Source organism: Chiloscyllium punctatum, chromosome 6 (genome assembly GCF_047496795.1).
Source record: "Chiloscyllium punctatum isolate Juve2018m chromosome 6, sChiPun1.3, whole genome shotgun sequence".
Lineage (NCBI taxonomy): Eukaryota > Metazoa > Chordata > Chondrichthyes > Orectolobiformes > Hemiscylliidae > Chiloscyllium > Chiloscyllium punctatum.
In genome coordinates, this window is record NC_092744.1 from 34,161,951 (window position 1) to 34,174,825 (window position 12,875).

General features: G+C 43.7%; 1 protein-coding gene across 1 annotated transcript in view; it reads left to right on the forward strand.

The window, feature by feature from the left end:
* Positions 1-11,774: 11,774 nt before the first annotated feature.
* The window catches only part of cpdp (CPD photolyase), a 29,457-nt gene continuing 28,356 nt past the window's right edge, over positions 11,775-12,875 (forward strand). Inside the window, exon 1 of the mRNA XM_072572376.1 lies at positions 11,775-11,883. The gene's annotated coding sequence lies outside the window, so the exon portion shown is untranslated. The remainder of the gene's footprint in view (positions 11,884-12,875) is intronic.

Here is a 12,875-nt window from a genome sequence, read left to right on the forward strand (position 1 = left end):
ACAGGTTTGAGATTCTTGCTCCCTGTGTGGATGAGAGCAGGGGCTGTACGCAGAAAGATTGAACTGACCACAGCTCTTTGGTACAGGGAGAATTCAAAAGTGGAGAGAAAAGAGAAATGTAGTCATAATTGGGGATAGTACAGTCAGAGAAATAAACACTGTTCTCTGAAGCCAGAATCTAGATTCCCAAAGACTGTGTTGCCTGCATGGTGCTGGGGTTCAGGATATCTCTTCTGGGCTGCAGAGGAACTTGGAGTGGGAGGGGCAAGTTTCAGTTATCGTGGTCCAGGTAGGAACAAATGATATAGGTAGAAAGAGGAGAGAGGGAATATGAGCAGCTAGGGGCTAAATTACAAAGCAGAACTCAAGAGGTAATAATTTCAGGATTACTATCTGAGCCATGAATGAATTGGTACAGGGTCAACAAGATTTCGTGGCTCAAAGAGTGGTGTGGGAGAAATGGATTCGAAATCATGGGACTTTGGCACCCAGTATTGGGGAAGGAGGGACAATAAGTTTCTTCTAAAATATCAAAATGAAGATAGAGATCAAAGTTAACTTAGGTCCTTTAGAAAATGAATCTGGTGAGATGCTTTTGTGGAACAAGAAAATGGCAAAGGAGTTAAACAGATATTTTGCATCAGTCTTTATGGTAGAAGACACTTCCATTAATGCTAAAGATTATGGGGGAATAATAAAGTATCATCATCGTCACTAGAGATACAGTATTAGACAAACTATTTGGGCTAAAGGCAGATAGGTGCCTTGCCTCGAATTGCTTACATCCTGACATCCTCAAAGAAGTAGTGACTGAGATACTGGATGTATTAGTTGCAATTTTCCAAAAATTGCTGGATTCTGGAGAAATACCAGAGGATTGGAAAACTGCTAATGTGACACCCCAATTCAAAAAGGAAGGGAGGCAAAAGGTGAGTAACTGTAGGTTGATTAGCTTAACATCTCTCGTTGGAAAAGAATTGGAATCAATTATTAAGGAACTAATAGCAGAACATTTGGAAAACAATGATCACAACAAGCAGAGTCAGCATGGCTTAATGAATGGGAAATTATGTTTTCGTAATTTATTAGAAATTTTCAAGGAAGTCGCAATCTGAATGAATAGAGGGGAATCAGTATATGTGTTATATTTGGACTTCCACAAGATGTTCCATAAGGTATTTCACTAAAAGTTAAGTAAAAAGATAAGATCCCATTATGTTGAAGATAATATATTTGCATACAAGAGAATTAACTCATGGTTGGAAACACAAGTAGAGTTAAGAGGGTCTTTTTCAGGTTGGCGACCCGTGACCCCCAGGATTCCACAGGGACTAGTATTGGGACCGAAACAGTATTAACGACTTGGTTAATAACCAAATTTACAGACAACATAACAATAGGTGAAGAGAAAAGCTGTGAGATGGATGCAAACAGCTTACATAGAGATATTCATGGTTTAAGTAAGTGGGTAAACTGTTTGTAAATGGAATATTATGTGAGAAAATGTGAAGTTGTTCATTTTAGAAGGGAGAACAAAAGAACAAAATATTATTTAAATGAAGAAAAACTGCAGAAAGCTGCCAGAAAAGGGGCAGGTATACAGGCACAAGAAACACAGGTACGACAAATAATTAGGAAGGCTAATGGAATGTTGACCTTTATTTTATAGGGGATTGGAGGTTAAGAGTAGAAGGTCTTACTGCAACTGTACAAGGTGTTAGTGAGACCACAACTGGAGCACTGTCAGCAGTTTTACTCCCCTTATTTAAAGAAAGATATCACTTTATTGGAGGCAATTCAGAGAATGTTGTACTAGGATAATATGAGTAAAGGATAAACAAGCTGGAACTGTACTCATTGGAGTCGAGACTGGGGTACTAGAAAAGTACAGTGGGTCAGGCAGCATCTGAGAAGCAGGAGAATCAATGTTTTGGGCATAAGCCCTTCGTCAGGAATGTTTTTAAAAAGAAATCAACAAACATGGGAGTCTAGAAGAATGAGATGTGATCTCACTGAAGCATTTTAAGGAATCCTTAAGAGACATGACAGGCTAAATGCTGAGAGGATGTTTCCCCTCTTGGAAGAGTCCAGGACAGAGGGCATCGTCTCAGAATAAAGGGGTACCAGTTTGAGACTAAGGTGAGGAGGAATTTATCCTTTCAGATGATTATGAGTCTTTGGAACTCCTTGCCACAGAAAGCTGTGGAGCCAGAGTCGTTGTATATATTTAATTAGAGACATAAGTTAGAAATAAACAAACTCCGGATGCTGTAACCCAAAGTAGACAAATGGGAGGCCGGAAGAACACAGCAAGCCAGATAGCATTAGAAGGTGGAGAAGTCAATGTTATCAGGACTAGATAAGAAGGGTTATACCCAAAACGTTGGCTTCTCTACCCTCTGATGCTGCCTGGTTTGCCGTGTTCTTCCAGTCTTCTGCTTGTTTACAATTGCATATATTTAAGTCTGATAGTTTCTCGATCAGTAGGGGAGTCAGGGGTTTGGGAAAAGGACAGCAAAGTAAATGTGAGAGGTTTCAGGTCAACCATGATCCAAGGGAATGGAACAGGAGGAGCCAAATAGCTACGACCGGTTTTGAAGAAGGGTCACTGGACTCCATAAGACCATGAGAAATAGGAACAGAACTAGCTGGAGAAACGCAGCAGGTCTGGCAGTTTTTGTGGAGAGAGAAACAGAATGAACATTTCCAGTCATAATCAGAGTCATAAAGTAATACAGCATGGAAACAGATCCTTTGGTCCAACTCGTCCAACTGACCATGCTCCCAAACTAAACTAATTCCACCATTTTGCATTTAGCCCAGATCCAGCTACTTCTGTTTCTATTTCTCATGGTCTTGTAGAGTCTAGTGACCCTTCTTCAAAAGTGATAGTAGCTATAAGAAGGTGGTATTTATGCTGATGATGGGGGTAGGGGGAAAGTAGTGCTCCAGCAAAGCTCAATGCAAGAACAGTATCTCATCTTGTTTTGAAAGACTGAAGCCTTCAGGACTCAATATTGAGTTCAATAATTTTATAGCCTGAACACTTTCTTCCCTGTCCTTTATACACCACTGCACTCCAGGACCTGTCATGACATGGTCACAGCCAACCCCTTTTAGCTATCCATTGTCCCCATTATCAGCTTTTCCTCTTCCCTAGCTTACTATCATCATCTCTATGTTGGCCTAACTTTCTTTGTCTCTCTCTCTCTCTCTCTCTCCCTGGGCTCCAACTCCACTTATCTGGCTATTCCCTTTACTCCACCCCCTCTCATCAGGGAAAAAAAAACACTTTTCCAACCTACTGTCAGCTCTGAAGAAGAGTCACTGGACCCAAAATGGTAACTCTGCTTAGTCTTTACAGATGCTGCCAGACCCACTGAGTTTCTCCAGCAAATTCTGTTTTTGTTTCAGACCTTCAGCATCTGTTACTGTTCTTTATATTATCATGAAAGGAGAGAGGTTTTGCTAAAACTATGCATGACACAAATCAGACCACATTTGGAATAATGTGAAGAGTTTTGGGCCTCTTGAATGGCAGAGCAGACTTGATTGGCTGAACGATCAACTTCAGCACCTTCACCTTGTGATCTTATGCTCTCATTGTCTTTCCTTCCTTGACCACCTGCCCCTCCATATTGGAACAAATCATACTTTAAGCATGAATAACGAATTACTTGTTGTTTTAGTCATAACTGCTATTGCCCATATTACTCCATAAATGATCTATATCTGGAATTTTCTACTATCTTAATTACTCCACCGAGTATTTTTAAAAAATTTATTTGCAGTGTAATCAACTTTCACATGAGGTTCCGAGAATTCTGTAATAATTTGCTAAGGATTCTAAGGACTTTGGCCAGACCAATGTAAACGTTTATCACAACATTTTTACTGTTCTGAGTCAACTTGCGGATGAAGTTTCCTTTCAAATTCTCTTTTTTAAAAACTACTTTGCAAACCATAGAAGAGGTTTGTCAGGTCACATTCACCCTCTGTCAAGAGCTGTCTTTTAATGGCATACACATTCTATTTGAATTTGTTTTTGCAATATTGATGTCACATATCAAATTCAAGCCAATGAACAAGACTTGTTTGACAGAATGTCATGCAATTGAAATATTATCTCTATGTCTCTCTTCAACAACATTTCCTGACTTGCATCCACTGCTCTCTGTCAATAAAAAGCTTGGAAATAGGAGGAGTACACCGTTTATTGTGGCCATGCTGATTATCTAACTCAATAGCCTGTTACCGTTCATCCCCATAGCCTTGGATCTTGTTTGCCCCAAATGTTATTTCCAATTCCTTCTTGAACTCATACAACGTTTTGGCTTTGACCAACTTCCATGGTAGCTGTAGTGCTTGGAACAAGGTCAGCCACAAGGACCTCATAGAATATGAGCTCCCTGATTGGGGCTGTTAAAACCGGTTCAATCAGTGAGACCTGGCTGACATATAAACAGGAATGCCAGGGGTTCTGCTCACTCTAGGGGCTGCCTCCAAGCCAGCTGGATCAATGTCATGTACTTGTGAATAAAAGGCAATTTGGTGATGGGATACCAGCCATTGTAGGGTTCTTTCAGTGGCAACAAAAGAAAAAACATGCCCCTGGAAAAATTTGCTTGCAACATCATCTTTAAATTGGGGTAAGTATTTCTGAGGAGAAAGTGAGGACTGCAGATGCTGGAGATCAGAGCTGAAAATGTGTTGCTGGAAAAGTGCAGCAGGTCAGGCAGCATCCAAGGAGCAGGAGAATCAACGTTTCGGGCATGAGCCCTTCTTCAGGTGTATTTCTGACCATGCTACCAGTTGGGAAGCTTAACTCATTCAGTCCTGCCGTTGAAGATTGGGTCCAGTATGTGGAAAGAATGCATTATTTTTTTCCAAGCAAATGGCATTGGGACAGATGAAAAGCAATTCTCCTATAGACCTGCAGCTTTTTTTAGTTATGAGAAGCCTAATTTCCTTTGAGGCACCACCAGATACTAATTCCTTTCAATAGTTGACGGATTTGGCAAAGGAATATTACGATCCCAAGCTTCCTCTAATTCTGAGACACTATTGGTTTTACTTAGCAGTTCAAGAACTAAGGGAATCCATATTGGATTTTTGATGAGTTTAAGATGACTGGCAGAGGCATGTGATTTTGGTTTAACCCTAACTAAGATGTTGAGAGACCATTTGGTATGTGGGATTAATGATGTTAACATGCAAAAGAGCCTACTAGCTGAAGCCCAACTAGTCTTCAAATTGACTTTTTCATTAGAAAATGCAGCAAGTGGAGCATAGCAACTATAGGGTATTCCGATGGAAGTGGACAATCTGGAGGCTGACTGAACTTGGGGAACATTACTTGAGTGAAGACAATTATATAGCCACACTAAGGACATATCCTGACCAGAGGGACTTTACATCAGGCCACAGCATAACCTTAAGTCAAGCCTTGGCCAAATGGTTAGAACTTTCTTGAGGATCCAGGCAGGAAGGCCATTGTTGCTGCCAGTATATAGACTCGAGATAGCAAAACAGTCCTATTAAGCATGAATTGAGTAAGAGGAGTCATAGGCCGGGGTGATCTAGGACATTGCCCACCGTGGACAGTCTACCTACAGCTGGTTTGGAACGGTTAAATTGCTTAGCAATATCCAACTCAGAGCCAATCAAAATAGACATCTGGTTAAATAGTCACCCCGTTTGAATGGAGGTCGATACTGGTGCGGTTGTATCAGTGATTGTGAAACCAGTATTTATCAAAATTCGCACTGGACTCCAATTCTTAACTTTGTGTGAGAACTCGGCCAAGGTGAGAACCCATACTGGGGAACCCCTACAGATTTAGGATGCAGCTTCGGTTCCAGACTCTTATCGAAGCAGCTGGTTCAGTTACCACTGATTGTAGGAAAAGGCTTGGGCCCAAGTTCAATGGAGCAAAATTGGTTGAGAAAGATTCAACATGATTGACTCAACATTTTTCAATCAAAAAATGGCTGCCTGGGTGAAGTCCTAATTAAAAACCCGGAAGATTTTCAGGAAGGTCTAGTGACTATCAAGAAGCTCTAGGCCACCTGGCAGGTTGACCAAGAAGCAATTCCATGATTCTGCAAGTCCCACCCAGTGCCATTTGCCTTATGCTCAAAAGTAGAGGCAGAAATTAGGAGGTTGGAAAGCGAAGAAATCATCAAACCAGTACCATTTGTGGAATGGGCAGCACTGGTCATACTGATTGTGCAGCTCCACCAGTCATTTTGCCTTTGTGGGGATTTCAAACAAAGATAAACTATTTTGCACAGCTGGATAAATACCCAATCCCTCACACTGAGAACTTGTGCATAAAACTGGCATGGGTGGGGGCTGTGCTTCACAAGGCTGGACCTGAGCCATGTGTATTTACAATAAGATGAGGATTCCCAGAAATATGCTACAATTAATACTCATAAGGGTTTGTGCCAATGGACAAGACTGCCTTTTGAGGTATCTTTAGCCTGTGCCACTTTACAGCAGATGATGGAGACCATTTTACGAGATCTGCTCCAGGTCACCATTTATCTGGATGATGTGCTAATAACCAGCAAGACCAATAAAGAGCACTTGGACATAATGTTTAAACATTTCTCAAAGGCGGGTATAAACCTAAGGAAGGAAAAATGGATATTCCAAGCACCCTATGTGACCTACTTGGTCTACAGAGTTGATAGGACTGGATTACACCAGTTGGAAGGTGAAATGAAGGCTACGCAATAGTGGCCTGGCTCCCAAGTCTGTACCAGAGCTCAGGTCTTTCATTGGGTTGGTGAATTATTATGGAAAATTCATACATAATGTGGTCTCCAACTTGGCAAAAAGTGTGGTGCTGGAAAAGTACAACTGATTAGGCCGCATCCAAGGAGCAGGAAAGTTGACATTTCAAGCATAAGCTCTTCATCAGGAATGTGGCCTCACCGGCTGTGCTTTTCTAGCACCACACATTTTGACTCTGATCTCCAGTACCTGCAGCCCTCATTTTCTCCTCTCCATCTTGTCACTGTTACATCTGCTGTTGAAAAAGGGTCAGCCCTGGAAATAGTTTCGTGGTCAAAATGTAGCCTTTAGGGAAGTAAAGAAGCAGCTTTCGTTGTCTAAGGTGTTGGCTCATTACAATCCTAAGCATGGTGTGCTGCTGACATGTGATGCTCCCTAAATGGTATTAAGGTAGTGTTGGCTCATGGGTAGCCCAATGGAGAGAAACGCTCAATAGCGTATGTTTCCTGATGGTACAGAACTAGTTACACCCAGATAGTCATCTTTGGTGTGAGCAAGTTGCACCAATACCTTTGTTGACATAAATTTGTAATAGTAACATACCACTAATCCCTGCTAGGGCTACTTAAAAAGGACAGGGCCATGGCCATAGCTTCAGGGCAAATTCAGTGAAGGGCTCTTATTCCCTGTGCATACAATTACAAGTTTGAACACCATCCAGGAGGGTAAGCAACAAATGTGATTGCCTTGAGCCACATCCCACTGACAGATACATCACCAGTGGTGTCACCACTAGAAGAGTCTGCTCTGGTTGTAAACTTTCTGGATAACCTTTTGGTCACTGCCAAACAATATTAAACAAAACTAAAACAGCTGGTGGTGATGGGGGAAACAAAAGGGTCATCACAACCAGAATTGACACCCTTCTGGGCGCGGTGAGACCAGATCTCTGTAGAGGACGGCACTTCATTATGGGCAGCAAGAGTGATTACCCTGAGCAAAGGTCACTGCCAGATCCTTGTAATCTCCACCAGGGTTATCCTAGGGTTTCCAAAATGGTAGCACTGGCAAGAAGTTATGTCTGGTGTCCAGGATTGGATGCTGACATAGCCATGTTGGTGGGGCAGTGGCCAGAATATCAACAAGGACAACAATTCCTGCCAGCAGCTCCTCCATGGGAGCAGCCAGGTTAACCTTGGACTCGGCTACACATTGACTATGCCGGTCCTTTCATGCACTGTGGTTGGACATACATAGAGTTCATTTATCAAACACAGGGTTGACGATTGAAAAGTTGCAAGCATCTTTTGCAATACACGGACTCCTGGAGGTGTTGGTCACAGACAAAGGGCCTTCATTTACCATTAGGGAATTTGAGTGTTTCCTAAAGTCAGGTAGCATTTGGCAGGGAAGGCCAGCTCCATACCATCCCATCATCCAATGATCTGGCAGAAAGAATGGTCCAAACTTTGAAGACAGGTTTAAAGAAACAGCCTTCACTCAATATCAAATCACCCCGGTTCCTATTTGATTATTGGACCACCCTCATGCAACAACAGGAGTTCTGCAGAGTTGCTAATGGGAAGAACACTCCACACCAGGTTTAACTTGGTCGTCCTGGACCTGGGAAGGAGGGTGAAACAACACCCTGAATGCCAATACCGGACACAAGATTCCTCTAAGCGAGAGAGGCAATTTACTTCAGGGAATGAAGTTTGGTATCAAAACCATGGGAATGGTCCTGTATGGGTAAGAGGCATGATCGATGCAAGGTCAGGTCCCACAATGTACAAAGTTTGGGTAGGAGAGTCTGTCCTGAATAAGCACGTAGACCACACGAAAGCTGCAAACTCACAAATGGGTCAGGACCAAAACATACCCAGCCCCTCAGAAGGTCCAGCTAGGCTGTCAGAACCCTGTGATCTCCCCCTTTCCCTTGTGTCGAAGAAACCTCTATGGATGAGACGGACAAGGCAGATGTCACAGCTTCAACACCGTTACCACCGGATGGAGATGAATTTTGGCTGAGACGCTCCAGGCATAACAAGCATGTCATAGTCCAGTACACAATGCCAATATCCAAAGCAGAGTCAGAGCAACCAGACATGGTGTGAAAATGCCCCAGGAGAAGCTACAGGAAAAAGAATGGGCCTACATCCCAGGACGTAGGCAGGAAAGGATGTAGTGATTGGAACAAAGTCAGCCTGGTAGCCCTCATAGAATTTACGTTCTCTGATTGGGGCTCTTCACTTGGTCGAATCAAGAATTTCTAGCTAACAGATATCAACAGGAGTGTCTGCCCATTTGCCACCGGGCAGTGGGGATCCCCAGTGGAAGGCTCTCTACGTGGGTGTCCTCCCCCTTTCTCTTAGGGATCTGGGGTGAAGGGTGCTGCACTCAGTGGTCCCCTGCAACTGCATGGACTCCCAGGCCAACTGCTTGTTTTGTGGTGCTGTGGAATCCGTGGACCATGTATATATTGAGTGTGGGCACTTGCACTCCCTTTTTGTTTTCTCAAAAGCCTTCTTCTCTGCTTTAGGCTGCACTTCAGTCCCACACTCCTGATTTTCAGGCATCCGGTACAGAGTGTGGAGGGCAGGTTAGAGGACCTCCTCGTGGGTCTGCTCCTGGGCCTGGCCAAACTGGCCATAAACATGTCCAGACAGCGGACCATGGAGGGGGTCGTTAGGGCCGACTGCCTGCCCCTCTTCCGTGGGTATGTTCGAGCCCGGGTGTCCTGGAGAAGGAGAATGTGGTGTCCACCAACACCCTTGAGCTGGTCAGGGAGAGGTGGGCATCGCAGGGAGTAGACTGTATTATTTCCCCCTCCAATTCTATTTTGATTTAATCCCTGCCCTCACTCTTTGATCATGCAGCATTGCCCTCTAAGAAGGGCACTGCTTGTCAATGCTGAAAATGAGTTGCTGGAAAAGCGCAGCAGGTCAGGCAGTATCCAAGGAACAGGAGAATCGATGTTTAGGGCATCAGCCCTTCTTCAGCCCGAAACGTTGATTCTCCTGTTCCTTGGATGCTGCCTGACCTGCTGCGCTTTTCCAGCAACACATTTTCAGCTCTGATCTCCAGCATCTGCAGTCCTCACTTTCTCCTCACTGCTTGTCAATGGCCACCTGGGTGTTTTCTTTCTTCCTGGTGGAGGAAATTGAATAAGGATTTGTACACCTTGTCTCTCACCTGTGTCTCACACCTGCGCACACACATGGGCACTGAGGAAAATATAAGCACTACCGCTGTTAGGCTGCAGTGTGGGGAAGAAAAAATTAGGAGTGTCAGAGGTTCCTTTCACTCTGAGAGCTGGATATGGAGGAGCTGGATCAGTGTGTGAAGGACTCTCCATTTTTGTGAGTTAGGGAAAAGGGAGCTGACCTCTGAATTGCCTGGACCACACACAGTGTGTTCATTACTGCTGTTGGTGTTTCCTACTGGGGAGAAGAGCTTTCCTTTTTGTCTTTCCCCCTTGTTTCAGGTAGACTTTGCTTTGATTTCTTTATTGTGATTGTTCCTTTTCTCTGGATTTTTTTAATAAAAGAAAAAAATAAACAGGAGTGTCAATCCTACATGGGTGCTGGGGAAAAATAAGCACTATAGCAATTAGGCTGTAGTGTGGGGTAAGAAAAAGAAAAAACAGGAGTGTCAGAGGTTATGTTCACTAAAAAAAAAATAAAAATAAACAGGAGTGTCGGGGTTCTCTTTAGGAGCCAGCTCTGAGCTAGCTGAGCAGTGTCATGTACACATGTAGGGTAACTTGCTGATAGGATACTGGCCACTGTGGAGTTATTTCAGCAGCAAATTCACAGGCTCACCGCTCTCTGGATAGAAAGAAATTCTCCTCATCTCAGTGCTAAATGTTTTACCTCCTACCCTTAATTCTGGACTCACATCTAACCTGTCCACTTTTGTTAGAATTTTATTGATACCGACGAGATTCCACTCGCCCCCCCATTCTGAACTCAGGAAATATTTCAGATTTCCAGCTGCTGTGCTTTCGTGCTTAACTTTTGCTGGTGATGCAATCAGGAAGAAGCAAAATACTTCAAAAGGAGCATTTATTTCATACCCTTCAGCCTAAAACTTTCCTGAATTCTCTGACTACATATTCACTACATTCCAACCGTGGCTGCACTTCAGAACTACTCAACTGGAAGGCCATGTGACACACCAGCAGAACTTTAAACCATGAAGGCGCTACATTAATGCAAGCATTTCTTTGTCTTGTTTTAAAGTAGATTATCTGAACCTTGATTCATTGAGGCTGTCTAGACAACAAAAACAGAGATTGCTGGAGAAACTCAACAGACCTGACAGCATCTATGGAGAAAAAGCAGAGTTAACAGTTTCGTTCCCTTCTGAAGACGGGTCACTGGAGCCGAAACGTTAACGCTGCTTTCTCGCCACAGATGTTGCCAGACCTGCTCAGATTCTCCAGCAATTTGTTTTGATTCAGATTTCCAGTATGGGCAACTCTTTGGTTTTTTTTCTCTCTCGGAGACATAAAACTCTCCGCAGACCAAGTATCACAAATTCCACAATAGAAGAATCAAATTGATTTCGTATTGGTTGATGTAGACTTTAGTGAGTGTATGCTATGATACCGCGGGCTGCTGCGCACTAAGCTCAGCTGTTTCTTCCGGGACTCCAAAATCCACATATTCAATCACTTCATCTACCTGGCACTGAATTTTAATGCAACAAAGAATCAATTAATAGCAGGAGGTTCTGGTTTGCCACCGTCCGTGAATCAAAGGGAGCTGTAGAGGAAAACTTCTGGTTTATGTCTGAATTGTCCATTTCTCAGTCATTATTGTAATGGCTCCTTATTAGTTTTTTTTTAAAAAATGATTTATAGTATTTACTTAACATGCATTAGAACATGCTACACATATTCTCTAAGATGAAAATGTGCAGTTCAGTTTAAAATTCATACAACCACAGCCATCTCCTCCAAGTGATCTCATGCGGAAGTTGGTGTCTGGGCGGCTGCGCATGCCCAGTGGAATTATGTAACATTAAAAAAGTTACACCATGTTCCAATGCTGGCTTTTGTGAAAGAGCAAAATTGAAGGGAGAGTGCAAATCGACGGCAATAGAAGGGCAACAGCGCCTGCGGCTGGCAGCTCAAAGCAGGTAAAAACAACAGGGAGGCTATCTGCAGATAAGGCAGAGACGTGGTAGCTGTGCTTATTTGTTCTGTAATGATTTTATTGATCGAACCTTCTAACCTGAGATAAGAGAGCACTGATACAGCATCCAGTTCATAAAACGATAATGAACAGCAATTTGAGAAAGGGCAGACCTTCGAGGTGGCACAATGACAGATCATGTTTTCTTTTAAGTTCACAAGGATATAGGATCGGACGAAAGTGAGGACTGCAGATGCTGGAGGTCAGAGTCTAGAGTGTGGTGCAGGTCAGGCAGCACCCAATGAGCAGAAGAATCGAGTACAACACTTCCTCCTGTAAAATTATCATCCTTTAGTCCCAATTCCACCGCCTTCTCCGCATCTGCTCCCAGGGAGACCAGTTCCGCCACAGAACACACCAGATGGCCTCCTTCTTTAAAGACCGCAATTTCCCCTCCCATGTGGTTGATGATGCCCTCTAGTGCATCACATCCACTTCCCGCACCTCTGCCCTCACACCCCAGTCCTCCAATCGCCAATCACAACAAGGACAGAATCCCCCTGGTCCTCACCTTCCACCCCACCAACCTCCATATACATCGCATCATCCTCCAGCATTTCTGCCACCTACAAATGGACCCCACTACCAGAGATATGTTTCCTTCCCCACCCCTATCTGCTTTCCGTAAGACCATTTCCTCCGCGATTCTCTTGTCAGGACCATGCCCCCTGCCAACCCACTATCCCCTCCCGGCACCTTCCCCAGCCACTGCAGAAATTGCAAAAACTGTCCAAGGCCCCAAAAAACCTTCCACATCCATCAAAGTTTCACCCGCACTTCTACACATGTCATTTACTGTGTCTGTTGCTCCTGATGCGGTCTCCTCTACTTTGGGGAGACAGGACGCCTACTCACAGAGTGCATCAGAGAACATCTCCAGGACACCCGCACCAACCATCCCCACCGCCCTGTGGCTGAACATGTCAACTCCCCCTC